The sequence below is a fragment of the Sander vitreus genome, chromosome 14, assembly GCF_031162955.1.
Source record: "Sander vitreus isolate 19-12246 chromosome 14, sanVit1, whole genome shotgun sequence".
NCBI classification, from domain to species: domain Eukaryota; kingdom Metazoa; phylum Chordata; class Actinopteri; order Perciformes; family Percidae; genus Sander; species Sander vitreus.
Genome location: NC_135868.1, coordinates 23,734,836 through 23,750,815, shown reverse-complemented (window position 1 = coordinate 23,750,815; position 15,980 = coordinate 23,734,836). Strand labels below are relative to the sequence as shown.

The window sequence follows — 15,980 nt, the reverse complement described above, 5'->3', positions numbered from 1 at the left end:
ACCCCTCAGGATCTAGTACTTGTGGATTCATGAATTATCAGGGAGGGTTAAGTTTGTTTATGAAAGACATTACTGGGTTCCAGGTAGAATAGAAGAGGTCTTTTGACCCTCTAAGTGTGTATTTGATCTTTTCGAGACTTAAATGGAGCATAAGGTCCCTCATCCATAAGGAGGTGCTGGGTGGTATGGGGGATTTCAAGTGCAACAATATCCTTCGGCGGGCAAGTAGAGTTGTAAATGCTATAATGTCCTTATGCTTATTGATAATCCGTTGGTCAGCTGGCACTATATCGAAGATGGCAGAGTAGGCGTTAGGTTGCACATTTAAGGATAGTGCCTGTGAAAGTATTCTGAAGACCTCTGACCAGTAATCCGAGAGGGAAGAACATGACCAGAACATGTGTGTTAATGTTGCCGGGGCGACATGACATCTGCTACAATTCTCATCCGCCCCAGGATAAATTCTGGCCAGCCTAGACTTGGAGAAGTGGGTACGGTGCAAGACTTTAAACTGAATTACACCTAACCTAGCACATGAAGTAGTTCCATTAACTCTCTTCAGAGCATCAGTCCAGGATTCCTCAGGTATTACATCCCCAAGCTCCTCCTCCCATTTCCCTTTAATTCTATTGAGAGAGGTGTCTCCGAGAGATGATATGTTGGAATAGATTCTCGCAATGAAGCCTATTAAATTGAAGGGAATTTGGAAGATGTCATCCATAGCAGTAGGTTGAGGTGCAAGTTTGAATCTAGATTTTGCATAAAGTGTCGGATCTGGAAATATCAGAAACGACTTGAGCCGGGGAGGTTGAATTTTTGAGAGAGATGACTAAAGGTAGAGAATACACCTTCGCTGTAGAGATCCTTAAATTTGGAGAGGCCAAGTCTATTCCACAGGGCAAAGGTGTTGTCTAATCTAGGAGGAACAAAAAGATGATTATCACAGATAGGAGCCAGATGAGAGAAATCTCTTAAACCAAAGTGGTTTCGAAATTGTGACCAAATTCGTAAAGTATTGATAACAACAGGGTTATACAGGGAGGTATAGGGTGAAGTAGACAGAGGGAGACTCGAAGTAACCAAGGCAGGAAGGGATGCCAGAATGCATGACTCATTTTCTATTTCACACCACGACAGCTTTGGAGCATGAAGCCAGTATATGATTTTCTGAATATTAGCCACCCAGTGATAGTGAAGCAAATTTGGTAAACCCAGTCCGCCCTGCGATCGATGTCACTGAAGAAGCCTTTTCTGTAATCTAGGGGCTTTACCTCCCCAAATGAATGATGATATCGTTTTATCAATGGACTGAAAAAAGGGTTTTTGGAGAAATATAGGGAGATCTTGAAAAAGATAGAGGAATCGGGGTAACACGTTCATTTTAATACAGTTCATCTTTCCAGCCAGTGAAAGATTAGTGGACCTCCAATTCTGTAAATCGTTTTTTATTTTATCAATGAGGGGTATGAAGTTATCTTTGTATAGTTTAGGGAAAGTCCGTGTAATATTGATTCCTAAATATCTAAAGCCAGATTTAGCCAGGTGGAAGGGCAGGTCCTTTTGTGGAATTGCAAGAGCTAGGTTGTTCACTGGGAAGCACTCACTTTTCGTAAGGTTAGTCTTATATCGCGAAAAGATACCAAATCTATCCAACACCTGGACTATGTGGGAAACACACCGTATCGGATCAGACACATACAACAGTAAGTCGTCGGCATATAGAGCCACCTTGTGTTCCCTCCCCCATCTAGAAGTTCCAAACAGAAACCTGTTTGATCGGGGGAGATCACCTCATCTGTAACCGATTCTAGACGCCGGGCAAGTGCCTTAGCTAAAATTTTAATGTCACTATTTAACAACGAAATGGGCCGGTATGATCCACATTGTGTTCTGTCCTTCCCGGGCTTCGGTATAAGTGTTATGGATGCTTCAGTTAGCGTCTGTGGCAGGGCCCAAGTACCCAGCGAATCATTAAACATTTCTAGAATAAGTGGCGCTAATTTGGTTGAAAATGTTTTATAAAATTCAATTGGATATCCATCGGGACCCGGGGCCTTGCCGCTTTGCATCGCCGAAATCGCATTTGAAATTTCTGTTAGTCGAAGGTGTAGTTCTAGTTCTGCTTTATGGGCGGAACTGATAACAGGGGCGTTTAAATTTGTAAAAAGGTTTTGCATATCGGCGTCATCACTAGGTACTTCTGAGGTATAGAGTTTTGAATAAAATGCCTTGAAAGTATTGTTGATTTCGAGGGGGTCTGTAGTAAGCTCCCCGTTTTTCTTTTTGTATCTGTGTAATCTGTTGATCGGAAGACTTTTAATTGATGCGCTAGCAGTCTGCCAGCCTTTTCGCCGTGTTCATAGACAAAGCCTCGTGATTTCAGCAATACGCGTTCTGTCTTTTCAGACGATAATAAGTCATATTTGGTTTGAAGATCCAGCTTATTTTTTATAGAGTTCCAGAGTGGGAGAGGCAGAGTATTGACGGTCTATGTCAAGTATTGAACTGAGAAGTTGTTCTTGCTTCCTAGCTTTTTTCACCCTAGATGTGTAAGCGATAATATCCCCCCTTATTACCACTTTAAGAGTCTGCCAGAGCAAGGAGGGGGAGATATTATCCTTGATGTTGGTTTCTAGGAAATTATCAATGGCTGACGAAATCATTTGGCAGAATCCTTCGTCTGTCAGTAGTGCAGTATCAAATCTTCATGGGGCCCGGTCGGCGGAGTTAAGTGGAAAGGAAAGATCTAATATTACTGGGGCATGGTCGGACTCAATATCTGCACATGGAATATTCTATGTTTTTAACAAAGTAATACTCTGTCTATGAAAAAATAATCAATTCTGCTATACGAATGGTGAACATGTGAAAAAAAAGAGAATACTTTACTATGAGGGAAGCGAAAGCGCCAGGGGTCAAAAGATCCAATTTGGTTCATAAACGAAGACAATGTTTTAGCCATTTTTGAGGGGATTTTAGACTTTGGGCTGGAGCAGTCCAAGGAAGGCTTAATTGTACAGTTCAGGTCGCCTCCAAAAATTAGGGAGCGCGAGTTTAAGTCAGGTATGGATGAGATTACTTTTTCTATGAATTTCTCATCGTCCCAGTTGGGTGCATATACGTTAACCAGCAGGACAGGTTTGTGATAGAGGGACCCCGAAACAATAATAAAACGGCCATTTGGGTCAGATATAATGTTTGTGGCGTTGAAGAGTGTTTTTTTATGAATTATGATTGCTGCGCCACGTGACCTGGAGTTGAAACTTGAGTGAAAAATTTGGCCAATCCACGTTTTTTTTAATCTGATATGGTCTTTAACCATTGTGTGTTTTCTGCAAAAAAAGCAACCTCACATTTTAGAAGTTTAAGGTGTGCAGATATTCTAGCTCGCTTTACAGGTCCGTTCAAACCCTTGACATTCCATGAAATAAATCTTACGTTTAGTTATGCATTTCTTTCACATCTACTTCAGTCAGATTCACTGTGTTCACTCGGAAGGAATCACTTCACATGGGTAAGCACTCATGACATTTTGAACATGTTAAGAGGCTAAAAGCACGTTTAAAACTTGCCCTGTTTCAGCCTCCTGGGTGCAAACTGTAGCAGGAGGATAACACGGTGTAGGCAACACCGATTCTTTTCGTTTTTCTCGCTACTGACAGCACTCCAAATTTACAAACAACAGAGCTACGTGTTGAAACAGTTTTGCATGCCCTCCTCTGCATCAACCGTCTCTTTCTTTTCTTTCTGCTATCTCTTATGACTACCAAGAAATTGCTTTAGGTTCTGTTTTTGTTTTTGAACTTCTGAATCAGAAACAGGTTTAAATCGATGCTCAAACAGCAGTAACGTGCACTCATTTGGTAATACAGCCCCTAATTTGCAACTGGCTACTTTCATCCCCTGCCTTGGCTCCGCTCTAACTTAACCATTTCTGTAGGACCCCTGGAGAACCCGCCAAAGAACTGAAGTCCTTACATGCTATAAGAGCAACATGAACATTTAAAATGTACAAGCAGGAAAAACATGCTTGCAAGCTACAGTATGTACAACTCTGCAATCTATTTTGAACCACAAAGTTTACTGAAGAGCTTTCTCAAACTAATAAAGTAATTTCCTCAATAATTATGCATCCCTTGTAACCTGAAATGAATGACAAATCCATTTGCCCTACAGTTTGTCCGACGACCCCCATGCACTGAATTTCTTCAAGGCAAGTATAGAGCATACAAAAGCAGCAATAAAGTATGCACTTCCATACAATTAGAGGACTCGCAATAGACGGATACAAAAAATTAAAAAAGCTCAAAACCAAAGCAGCAGAGGCCAAGATATTGAAGATACTGACTTTCATCTCCAGCATGGGTTAAGCTCCAGAAACACTGGATTCTGCATTTCCCATAATGCCACTAAATGGTAGCTTTCTTTATACCCCAGACTTGTCTCCCATATGCCCACTTCTTTCAAACCCCACACCTCTCTAGCCCAAGCTACAGTTAAAGTAGTGTGCTTGTGACCAACCTATTGTGTGTGTCCTTTTAACAACAGCCAAAAAATATGAACATGTCATAAAGTGAAAATATGTCACAGATATCTGTGATATTTATAAGTAGGGTTGGTAGGGTCGTTTAGGTTTTTTTCCCGATACCGGTGCTAAAACGATACTTCTAAAATGGTGCCAGTGCCTTAATGGTGCCTGAACCGAAATATACAGTTGTGTTCAAAATAATAGCAGTCCAACATCACTAACCTCATAAATCACATTTTTTGGTAGAAGTGATATTTCTACATGACAAATAATTTACTAGTAAGTGTTGTAGAGTCATAGAAAACCAACAGATCCAACAGTCATGACATCCATGCTGCTCATTCTGTGTAATTGAATCTGTAATTGAAAGGGACATGTTCAAAATAATAGCAGTGTTGTGTTCAATTAGTGAGGTGATTGATTCTGTGAAGAAACAAGTGTCAATTATGGCCCATATTTAAGGAAGGAAGGAAGCAAATGTTGTGCATGCTGGTTATAGTGCATTTCACACTGAAATACTCAGCAAAATGGGTCGTTCCAGACATTGCTTTGAGGAACAGCTGACTTTGATTAAAAAGTTGATTGGAGGGGGGAAGACATATAAAGAAGTGCAGAAAATTATAGGCTGCTCGGCCAAAATGATTTCAAATGCCTTGGGACGTGGGAAATAACAGTCAAATACCATTCGAATGGATCGAAGAATAGCCAAAATGGCAAAGGCTCAACCAATGATCAGCTCCAGAAAAATCAAATAAGACTTAAAGTTACCTGTGAGTACTGTTAAGATCAGAAGAAGGCTATGTGAAGCAAAGCTATCAGCTAGAAGCCCCCGCAAAGTCCCATTGCTGAAAAAAAGACTACTGTACTGAATAGGTTGAAATTTGCCAAATGACACATTGACTGGCCAAAGGAGAAATGGGGCAACATTCTGTGGACTGATGAGAGCAAAATTGTTCTTTATTTATAATGTACATAATATAAAATATAAAAAAGGAGCACAAAACGACAGTTGGCGACATTAAAGAGCGACACAAAGAAGCACCAGATGGGAAAAGGGTAATTTACAATAACTTTGAATGCACCACGAGGCTGGCGAGTTTCAAGTGAACGCACCGTCTATGTGTTGTTTTTCCGACAACGGCAGCTGCAGTCAGCCTGTTACGTCCCGGTGTTGGAATCCTCTACAGGGAAATACAGTCACACTTTACACTGCTTAACGTAAGCTGTCAGCATTTTAACCATTGTGTTTAATCCAGCTACTAGCTAATGGTAACGTAGTGTCCCATGCAACGATGCTTCTGAAGAAGAAAAAAAGTGTCAGGCATCGAAATGAGGCACCGAAATTTTCGTTCTTATTCGGTCTCGTTACTACCGTTTACGTCGAAGCCGGTGCCCTATTGGCACCACGTTTCGGTACCCAACCCTATTAATAAGATATTTGCATGTTCAGTAGATTTCCAATCATCTTCACTACAGTACCAGATAAAACATTTTTACATGAAAACATTTACTAAATGTCACAGATGAGAAGTTTAATACTGAGTCTAGTGAGAACTCTCCTTTAGTGTTCTTACAGTGGGCAGTATACTATATATTCTATAATGATCAAGAAAGGTTATAAGCCCTATTCTCTGGAGATATAAAATGAAAAAGGTCTGACATCCACCTCCAACACTCTGCCAGAGTGCGTTAATGCAATTTTCCTGTCTGACAGAGAAAAGAATTTGACTGTATTGTTTCCCAGTAGGCCATTAGAGGCAATTTTACGATTTTACAGAAGAAGGCTTCCTAATTTAGACATGAGTCTGTGGGACCTGCAGTCCTTCGGGAGCTAGCTTAGCAGTTGCCATTCTGTCGGTCTCCATCCCTGGCTTCACCACTTCCTCATATTTGGCAGCAACTAGATGTACATCTGTTGCTAAGATACTGTAGTGATGTGAATGTCTCTGTTTTGTTCCCATCATCATTCAGTATCTGCTCCTGCCGTTCTCTCTTGTAGAAAAACAACATTGCTCTTATTTCTGTTGTGATCCGTTAGGCATCTAATGGCATGCAAATAATAATCTCTTGCTTGTTTTTTTTATTTTTTTTTATTATCTTATTTTTTCACAGTTGAAATCCATCCTACTGAGCATGGAGGGATTTATACCCACAGTGCCATGTTAAAGCAAGTAACAACTAAGCAGTGGCCTGGGTCCCAAGGACCAGTGTTTGAAACAAATCAAAACTAATTGGCTTCAACAAAGATGATTTATTCCCCTGCACATTGTGATAAGGATCATAATTGCACAGTTACATGCTCACTCTTTTAAGATCCATGAATGCATGATGGGCTAGCAAGAATCTTCATTGGGCAGATTCCACGTCTGCTGGAATTTTTTGTTTTGCCAATTGCAAGTCATTCATTTCTTTTTTTTATATTTTATAGCCTTCTGAATGAGGAGCGAAGGAGCGCCTGTGTAGTACAAGTTGTGTATGAGAGATGGAGCCGTGTGTGTGTGTGTGTGTGTGTGTGTGTGTGTGTGTGTGTGTGTGTGGGCAGGGGCGCGGTATAGGGGGGAAAAGTTAGGACAATTCCAAGGGCCCATGACTGCCAGGGGCCCCAACAAATAGGTAAAAAAAAAACTAATATAAAATGATTAAACCATCATCATTCAGTATATATATATATTTCAAATATAATAATACAATTAATGATCTCTTTGTTTTTACTTGTTTTTGGCAGTAAAAGTTAAAAATCCCGATTGACCAAAAAGTAAACCATATTGACCGACCACCCCCTGTATCTGCATGAAATGGTTTGGTCCTGCCTTAGCGCTCAGTGACGGTGTTTAGTTGCAGTCAGTTGATGTGTCAGAACTCCAGTGACTACAGTGTTGCCAAGTAACGTTAAATCAAAATCTGGTTTTCAAAAAAGAAAAGAGAGAGAGGAAAGACAAAGTTAAGGGTGTCAAACTGTAACCCAGTTTTTCTCCAAGAAAGGTTTGTAGCCTATAGTCTGTGAGTGGTATTAACCTGTTGGCTTAATGTCCATAGTGAAATAAGCTAGCTAGCTACAGACTGAGCCTACGTTAATCACCATTTAATCAGTGCAGGGAAACGTTTAGCAAGATATTCATATTAAATCATTGTCCCTGCCCCTTTTAGCAGACTTAACAACAGATGAGTCAGCAGCACCCCCCCCCCCCCCCCCCCCCCCCCAGTCTCCCCCTAACCGTGCCCCTCCCTGTCCCAGTGAAGAAGGTGAGCAACACTGTGTTCAATGACATGCCAGTTAGCATTATTGCAGGGAGTCTGTGGGGATTTCTCGGTCTTTTAAAAATTATAATAATGATTAATAATACTAATAATTTTGTTAAGAGAATTTTCCATTTTGTCAAATACATTGAGACTGTAAAAGATGGCCTTCAGCACATTTTTTTATGGTTGCTTTTAATCTTGCATCAAATAGTGAACTGCATACTAGACTAGACTACTAGACATGCATGTACAAATCACCAGCAGTAAATATTGTGCTAGTACTAGTATTGAACTACAAGAAGCAAGACAGTTGCAAGCCTTTAATTAGAGTTATGTAAAGCTTTTGATGGGACAGTTAGGTCCTAGATATGTGGTGACTACAGGGGGCCCAATTAGATTTTTTGTCATGTGGCCCAAAGTTCCTGGCGGCGCCCCTGTGTGTGGGTAATGAGTGTCCTCTTTCATGATGACCATCTTAATAGTCTGTTATGATGCAATCTTATTTTCTGATCTTTTATTTTCTGAATTTTTTGGCTGAGGCTGTGAATATAAGAGGTGGGAATAAATAGACAGGGAAATAAAATAGATATTAATAACCCTTGTGTGGTGTTCATATTTTTGTTACACAGCCAATGTTCCCGGGTCTGGTGGACCCACCACATTATTAGGCTTTTAAATCAAGTTATGTAAAAATACTTAACATATTTTTACTTGAGCTCAATTACCAATGATATATACATCATTTATGGTTCATATTTGCCATTTACCCCTGTGAGATCACATTTATGATTTAGATAATTTTGAGAAAACAAGGAAATTCAATTATAAAAAAAGGTAAAAAATAGAAACAAGATTTTTGATCATTATTGGTGCTTATTTCTTAGAACTTAATCAGAACAGGTGAACGTGCTTGAAATGTAAGATTTTTTTTTAAATTTGTGTGGCAATAGCAGGTGTAGAAAGACAACATTCCCAGACACAGACACCTACACTCAGACACGCACTCATACAGACGCACAGACACACACAGAGATGCAAAGACACAGACACACACACACACACACACACACACACACACAGCAGGCCCAATTAGGTGGAGGACACAGTTAAGTTTCATAGCACCTAGACCCGAACACCTCCACCTTATTTTTTTATGTTCTTCACAGAAAATGAGCCGAGGCCAGTGAGTTTGAGTAAGAAGAAATAATAAATAGCATAATTTTTGCAAACATTGAAAACGGGTCCCACAGACCTGAACACCATACAAGGGTTAAATAAAAATCCCTTGAAATAATGAAATGTGTACTTTTGAAATAAAAGTCCCCTAAAATAAATAAAAGTACAACTATGTATTTGGTTATTAAACTATATTGACTTATTTATATATTTATATTTACTTTTATTTATATATTCATTGCCTCATTTATGTTTTTATTTAATATTGAACAAAATGGCATTGCATACACCACTATGAAACCCTGATTAGCCTAACTCACGCATTTCAAATACCAGCCAACAGGCCAGGTTTACACAAGCATCACTGCAGCTCTCATACACTACCTCATTTGCAGAAGAGTCGAGTAGAAGACCAAATACACCACAAAATAATGTAGTCATATCTGTAGTGGCTTTCAACAAAACTAGTATACATTATCTTAACAAGCCACTGAAGTTGTTTTGGACACATTTTGTTTTCTGGGCCAAAAATAAACCAGTGTCCATTGCGCTGTATAGGCGATCCATTTATTCACAGTAACGACGACAGAGATTACGTCACCAGGGAGACAGAGATTACGTCACCTACGGGTGTTTATGCATATAAAAAAAAAAATTTTTTTATTTCTTTAAGTCATTACTGTCTCCTCTCATTAGCTGCTGAGAAAAAAAGGAAGAGTTTACTGACCTTTTTCAATCAAAATCAGCCTTGAACTGGCTTAACCCCAACCACTGTAACTCTCTGTCTATATTACTCTGTTTGTGCTCCTTGACATTGAATTGCTTTAATGCTGTTAAATGCATCACTATAACTCAGGACTCAGCTGGTATCTCAGCCCACTTGTGGATGCGTTGGTGGTCATTAGCTGTCAAGTCTGGATTGATGTGAATGATTTATGGTGAGCAGTGGCACTCTGGGCTCTAACAGATTTAAGATTTAACAAGGAGGTTGCAGGGTTGATATAAAAGGTGGATGAACCTTCATCTCTCAGAAGCTCTTGTCACATATGGTTAAGTTAGTGCAGTCACAGTTCCAGGCCATTGCTGCAGTGCACTTGTCAGGCTGAATTGGTTCGATCAGAAGTGCCTTACTTAAAAGTTTTTCACGTTTTTTTTGTGCCTGTTTCTCATGTGTCTCATATATCTGGTATCAGTCAGTGGAATTCATGAGCCATAACAGTTCAGCCTTTAAAAATAAGGCTTCTCAAATTAAGGTATTCATAAAGTACTATGAACAGCATGAATAATGTATACTCCTGCAACCATGAATTGTATATGTACCAATGCATATGTAGAGCTTTAATTCGAAGCTGGATCAAATTTTTGCTCCTCACTTTGGGTTTTGAGCAGCATTGATCACCCTATTTTTTTTTTTTTAATTCATATTTTATACTTTGGCAACATTTTTGTATTTCTATTTGTTGTTTATTTTTATTTTTTGAATTTCTAAAACGCTTCAGTTCATTATAACAAATATTTTTCTTCAATATCACTACGTAATTGCGGCGTCATAACATCAGTCGTTTTACGCTCCAGTCATTGGTCGGCTGAGCGGCTTCAGTCAACGCTACAGTTTTAGAAAACAAAACCAGTTATATGTCTATTACAATATCATGGATATCAATTATGACATTTTTTGAAAAAGATTTTTATAGCACTCAGCAGGTGTACAGTTTTCACAGTATTAGTTTTAAATGTGTTTCATATCTTATCTAAGGTCTTGTGTGTGGGGTTAGTTTGAGAACAACCTTCACACACAGGAAATTGGAGCCTGGAATGTGTGAATCTATTAGAAATATCTTCCATATAAGGATTAGTTTGAAGGTAACATTGTGCCACAGGAATAGATAGCTTGGAATGTGTCCCAAAAGTCCCAAAAAAAGTATAAAGGAGGAGGTATTCTGATGTTCGTAGAGACACTATGGGTACATGCTCTTGTATGTATGTATGTACACATGGTTATCTCCCTCTCTCGGAGAAAAACAAACCATCATTTCCATGATATCAGCCCGATAACACTGACCCCCTCGAAAAGTACTAATGGGCCCATTTGGCCCCCTCCCCAGACAGTCCTGGTACAAACACTCCTCATAATGTTTCGTGAAAGTCTTTTGATAAACAGTTTAAAATGTCTTAACTTAAGATTCAGGGTTGACCACTGACAACTTGTTGTCGTATATGCAGCGATTACATTCATGTGATTATTCCATTTGTTTTTGGGTATAGTAGTTTTACATTTTGATGGATTGGATAGCACCATTCTCAGTTTATTAGAAAGTGAATACTGCAGACTGATTATAGGGCTCAAGCCAAACAAAAGGAGGCTTCCAGTTGAGGATTAGCGAGAGGACTTTTTGGTACAAAGTGATGCATGGCTCAGGGATTTACTCCTAACTACTGTTAACACTTTCACTACCAAGATTGTCCAAAACAAATGAATGTGTCCAGTGTTTCCTTTATGTTGATTTTATAGTGGCGGCCCAGCATGGCAAAATTTCTGCCACCACGGTATCCGAAATACGGCTGTAAACATTTTTTTGTCCGGTTGCCTTTTTGTAGAACTATTCAGAGGTTATTGGGCCCGTCCAGTTTAACTCCACATACTGTTGTGTTGATGTAGTTTATTGTCAAAACGTTCGCTTTCTTCTGAGTCGACTCTTAAACGAACAGCTCCACTAAAAACGTCACTGCGGTCGGTCCGTTCTAATTGTAGACCTGATGTTAAGTGCCCTACAGTTCCTCAAAAAATACAGTTCAATCACAACTGAAAATATGCCTCATTGTGTGTGAATAGAGGGAAATAAATATATTAGTTTGTGTAAAGAACCGTACCATGTTTAGTCTGTCACAATATGGATGTTAGGTTTGTGTTGGATGTCAGATGCCACATGTTTGTAAAGCTTTCATACTGTATTCCCATCACTTACTATTAACTTTTTCCATCCAATACCTTCATTGCTAGACGTGTAACCCCCCACACTTTCCGTAATGACTTCTACAGCAATTAGACCCATTCACTGCTCAAACACATCTCACGTTATCAGTTCTCCTCACTTTTAATTTCCTGTCTGTTGGTGATACACATTCATTCAGATGCTCCATCGCTCCTTACCGAGCTGGGTATCTCTGGAGTGCATCTATTTCAGAGTGAAAATGAAAGTGTGAAACTTGTCAGCTTGAGTGAGCATGTTATTGTAACAATGCCAGAGCAGAGTTGATGGAGGAAGCAAATGGATTGTGTAGTTTTCCATTCAGGTTGTCAGACAGCAAAGTGTGAAATTCAACGTGTTTCATCTTCTTCGACCCTTTTTGTTGGCTGTGTTTCGAACCTGAGGTTGGCTATTTTCCTGTTTCTTGCACTTCATGCATGGTCTCGCATGTATTCCTTATGTTATGTGAAGCTGCTTGTACAACATAGTACATGCAAGGCTGTTACGTACTTCATCAAAGCCACGCATACAGTAGATGTGGATAGACAAACCTTTGTCAGAGTACCCGTGGGGTCCTAAAAGTATTAAAGGTCCCATATTGTAAAAAGTGAGATTTCCATGTCTTTGATTCAGTTCTGTACATCCGTCCTGTTCGTGATGTCACAAATATACTATTTCCACGACATAACCAACCCTGGAACTGCTAGCTTTCGTTTTGTCTAGGTTTTTTTTTACAACAGAGCTTGGTTGTGCTCGCACATTGGGTCCTAGTAGCTAACTGTTAGGTCGCCCGGCGTGAAAGGTAAAGGGTCTGAAGCCTACCTGTCGTTCCGACTCTGGGCGGCGTGTCTTCCGATGCTCTGCGGACCAGCACGGTCCTCGTTCCCTCAACAGTTCACTTGGTATACATTGAAGACGCGGACATTAGCCCCGTGAGACCGTCCTGATCGCACGAGCTCCAGTTTTCCACTCGCAGATCAGTCTGGCATCTTGAGACAGCGTTGGTTTTGAGGCGGGTTTAGGTGTGACGCAACGAGAAGCGACTGTTCAGTCTAAACAACATGGCGGCTTCGACGGATGAGATGAGCGTAGCTATCGCGCAAGTTTTATCCAAATTAGAAAGTATTCCTTCATTGAAAGAAGAGCAAAAAAACGGCACTGGAGGCTTTTCTCGGAGGAAAACATGTTTTTGCTCTTCTCCCGACTGGTTTCGAGTATGATATATCGTTGATCTGATTGGTTGATTTGGCCCGTCTATCACCAACATAGGTGTCACATCAGCTGACCAGTATTTTCGCCCCTTCCCAAAAGTTCTCCAACGGAAAGTTCCCAGATGGATATGCCGAGCAAATGCGAAGCAATCCATCTGGCGGAGTCAGGTTACGCGGACTTAGCATGAGCTTGGAAAGAGGAAAACGTCCATTAACGCCAGGAATCGCTGACTCCCGCCGTCCCATACTCTCTCTGTCTATGCTCCCCATAGTCTGCCTCCCAGACTCTCTTCAGCCCCGCTGGCACAGGTAGACCACACCCACCCCAGTCAAGCGGTCAATGAAACTAACATGACGTGACATTCCTCCCCCCCATAAACAAAACGTAAAACTTGACAGTAGACTAACGCATAATAACATCTCTCTTTTTTCATACCACGTTTTGCATTGCATTTACATTTCTTTTTTCTTTTTCTTCAAATTTCCAATATGAAATGAGAGCCCAAATATATACGGTTAGGGTAGAAAAAGAAACCTGTACCTTAGTAAGATTGGGCATTGAGAACCGGTTCCCACTTGGAATTGTTTCAAAAGTTACGATTCCAATTGAAATGGGTTTTTTTTTCATTGGAATCATCGGTTCCAAATTTAGAACGGAATTTTTGGGTTGCCGTAGCGGCCACCGTACTTCCAGCCGCTCGTTGTGTTGCAGCCTTGGAGCACAGTAAGCGGCGCTCTAAAGTGTGGCTTTATTTTACGTCGAAAAAGCCTGGTCAAACTGTAAATCACTATTGAATAAAAATAAAATGTTCCTCCTATCTTTGAAAAAATAAACGTGACCCGTTTCAACTCCACCCCTCAAAGAATCGTAATCGAGAATCGATAAAAAACCGTAATCGAAAGGAAGAATCGGAATTGGAATCCAAATTGTTAAAATCACGATGCCCAACCCTATACCTTACGCAGTGCAGGTTCCTGAAACTTCTGCTCTAGTGGAAAATATTCAAACATCGCTGTTGAGGTAGGTGAGTGCTCCTCCACAGACAGAAGTCCCTCAGCTAATTTTGAGAAGTGGTCTTTTAAAAGTTCCTCAAAAGAATCTAGTGATTCATTTGTGCCCTCTCATTAATCAAAGAATGGATGTGCAGCGGGGCAGTAGAGCATGAAGTCACTTCTTCTTCATGTCTGCACCCCACTGTGTGATATCAAAGAGGTGCTACGCTCCGAGAGCCGATTAAACATGAATGAAACACCAAGCAGCAAAACGCCCCGGTACAAAAAAGCTCACACTATTTGTCTCTCACACTGTTACTTCCCCAGCCTACTCACTCATCGTCCCTTTTTCCTGTGGCCAGCTGGACTGTTAGTATAAACCTTTGAATAGATGTTTGACTCCAGTGAAGGATAAAAGCTACTCTTCTTACATTTTAAAGATGAATAGTCCTGACTGCGGCTCACTTGCCTAAGTTCAAAGTTTTTGGGTAAGCCTCAGGGGGCTGTTTGCCAGTAGTTCCAGTGGGACCGAGGCTCTAGATAGCTCTAGCCAGATGTTGAGAACATTAACAGCACAGTTACAGACCTGCAGGCTGTTATAAGCCTTTTGAAGGCTACTGATAACGAAGCAAGATGACACTGAGTAATTGCTGCCTGTTGCAACATCTCTCTCATTCTCCATCTTTTGCTCCTGCAATGCCCCTCCTAAGTCCTCTTAGGGATTGATAAAGTTAATTTGGCATAAAATATTCCCATATGTGAACACTTATATTTAGTGTTGGGTAGTAACTCATTACGTGTAATCGGGATTACGTTATCAGATTACAAAACCTATTTAACTATACTATGTTTACATTTGATTGTCAAAGATTACTTGACTACATTTGTGATCACGTCTTTAAATCATGGCAATTTTAAAATGATCTAATTATAGAGATTATTTGAACAACCAAAATGTTTGGCTGAGTGAAAATATTGCACACACTGCTATTCAGGTAGGTTTTTTTCTTTTGTAGTGTCCCAATGCACGGAATGAATGTTCACTGACTAAATTTGCCAGCGCCCGTTGTCGTTGTAGCCCGACGGTCAGCAACTCAAATGTCCAACTCTTACAGCTTATTAAGACATTGTAATATAAGATAATTAACATTGCAATTGAAAGTGGCACATACAGCCCTAGTATGAAATGTATATTCATTGATAACTCTGTCGCAATGAAGAATTAAAACTCTAATTTGACGTGGCTGACAACTGCCCTGCTTGCATATTATTTCACTAGCCTTGTTCTCCCCTCGGTGGGTTGTAATTGAATGGTTATTGTTTGACGCTCATCAATATTAATATTTCATTCTCATGAATCTGAAGGTTTCTGCCTCGTAAAATAAAGCTAAGAATAGGAATGTTTTTCTGCGGAGACCACAGTTCGGAGTGACCTTACAGAAGTGTACCAGCCACTCTTGTATGTATAGGTCTTTCTGCAGTAGGTGCTTTGTCAGCGTGTGCCTCTGCAAGTAGACGTGGAGGCTGTTTTTAAGTAACATGTTTGTGCGTAACGGGCACTCTGGGAAATGTTTCACATAATGGTGCATGTCCCTTCAGAAAAAGAAAAAAATGTCCCTTGCTTTCTCTCAACGGATGTTTACTGCAATACACCTGAGGCACATTTTGGAAATGGGTTCATCCAAATGGGCCACCAGATGTATTCTGCTTCTAGCACCTTAACAGATTTTGAGCTGTGCTACTGCATGTTTTTTGTGTGCTGATTAAGCAGTAGGTGTAGATGAAATATCAAAGCTTTCACATCAATGGGCCTCATTCACCAACCGTTCTTATGAAGAAATGTGTTCTTAAACCCCACTTACG

The 15,980-nt window shown here is 40.2% G+C and overlaps 1 protein-coding gene across 2 annotated transcripts in view; it reads left to right on the top strand.

Annotated features, from left to right (window-relative positions):
- The window catches only part of ctdp1 (CTD (carboxy-terminal domain, RNA polymerase II, polypeptide A) phosphatase, subunit 1), a 99,201-nt gene that overhangs the window by 56,016 nt on the left and 27,205 nt on the right, over positions 1 to 15,980 (top strand). The gene's annotated exons all lie outside the window — the stretch shown is intronic.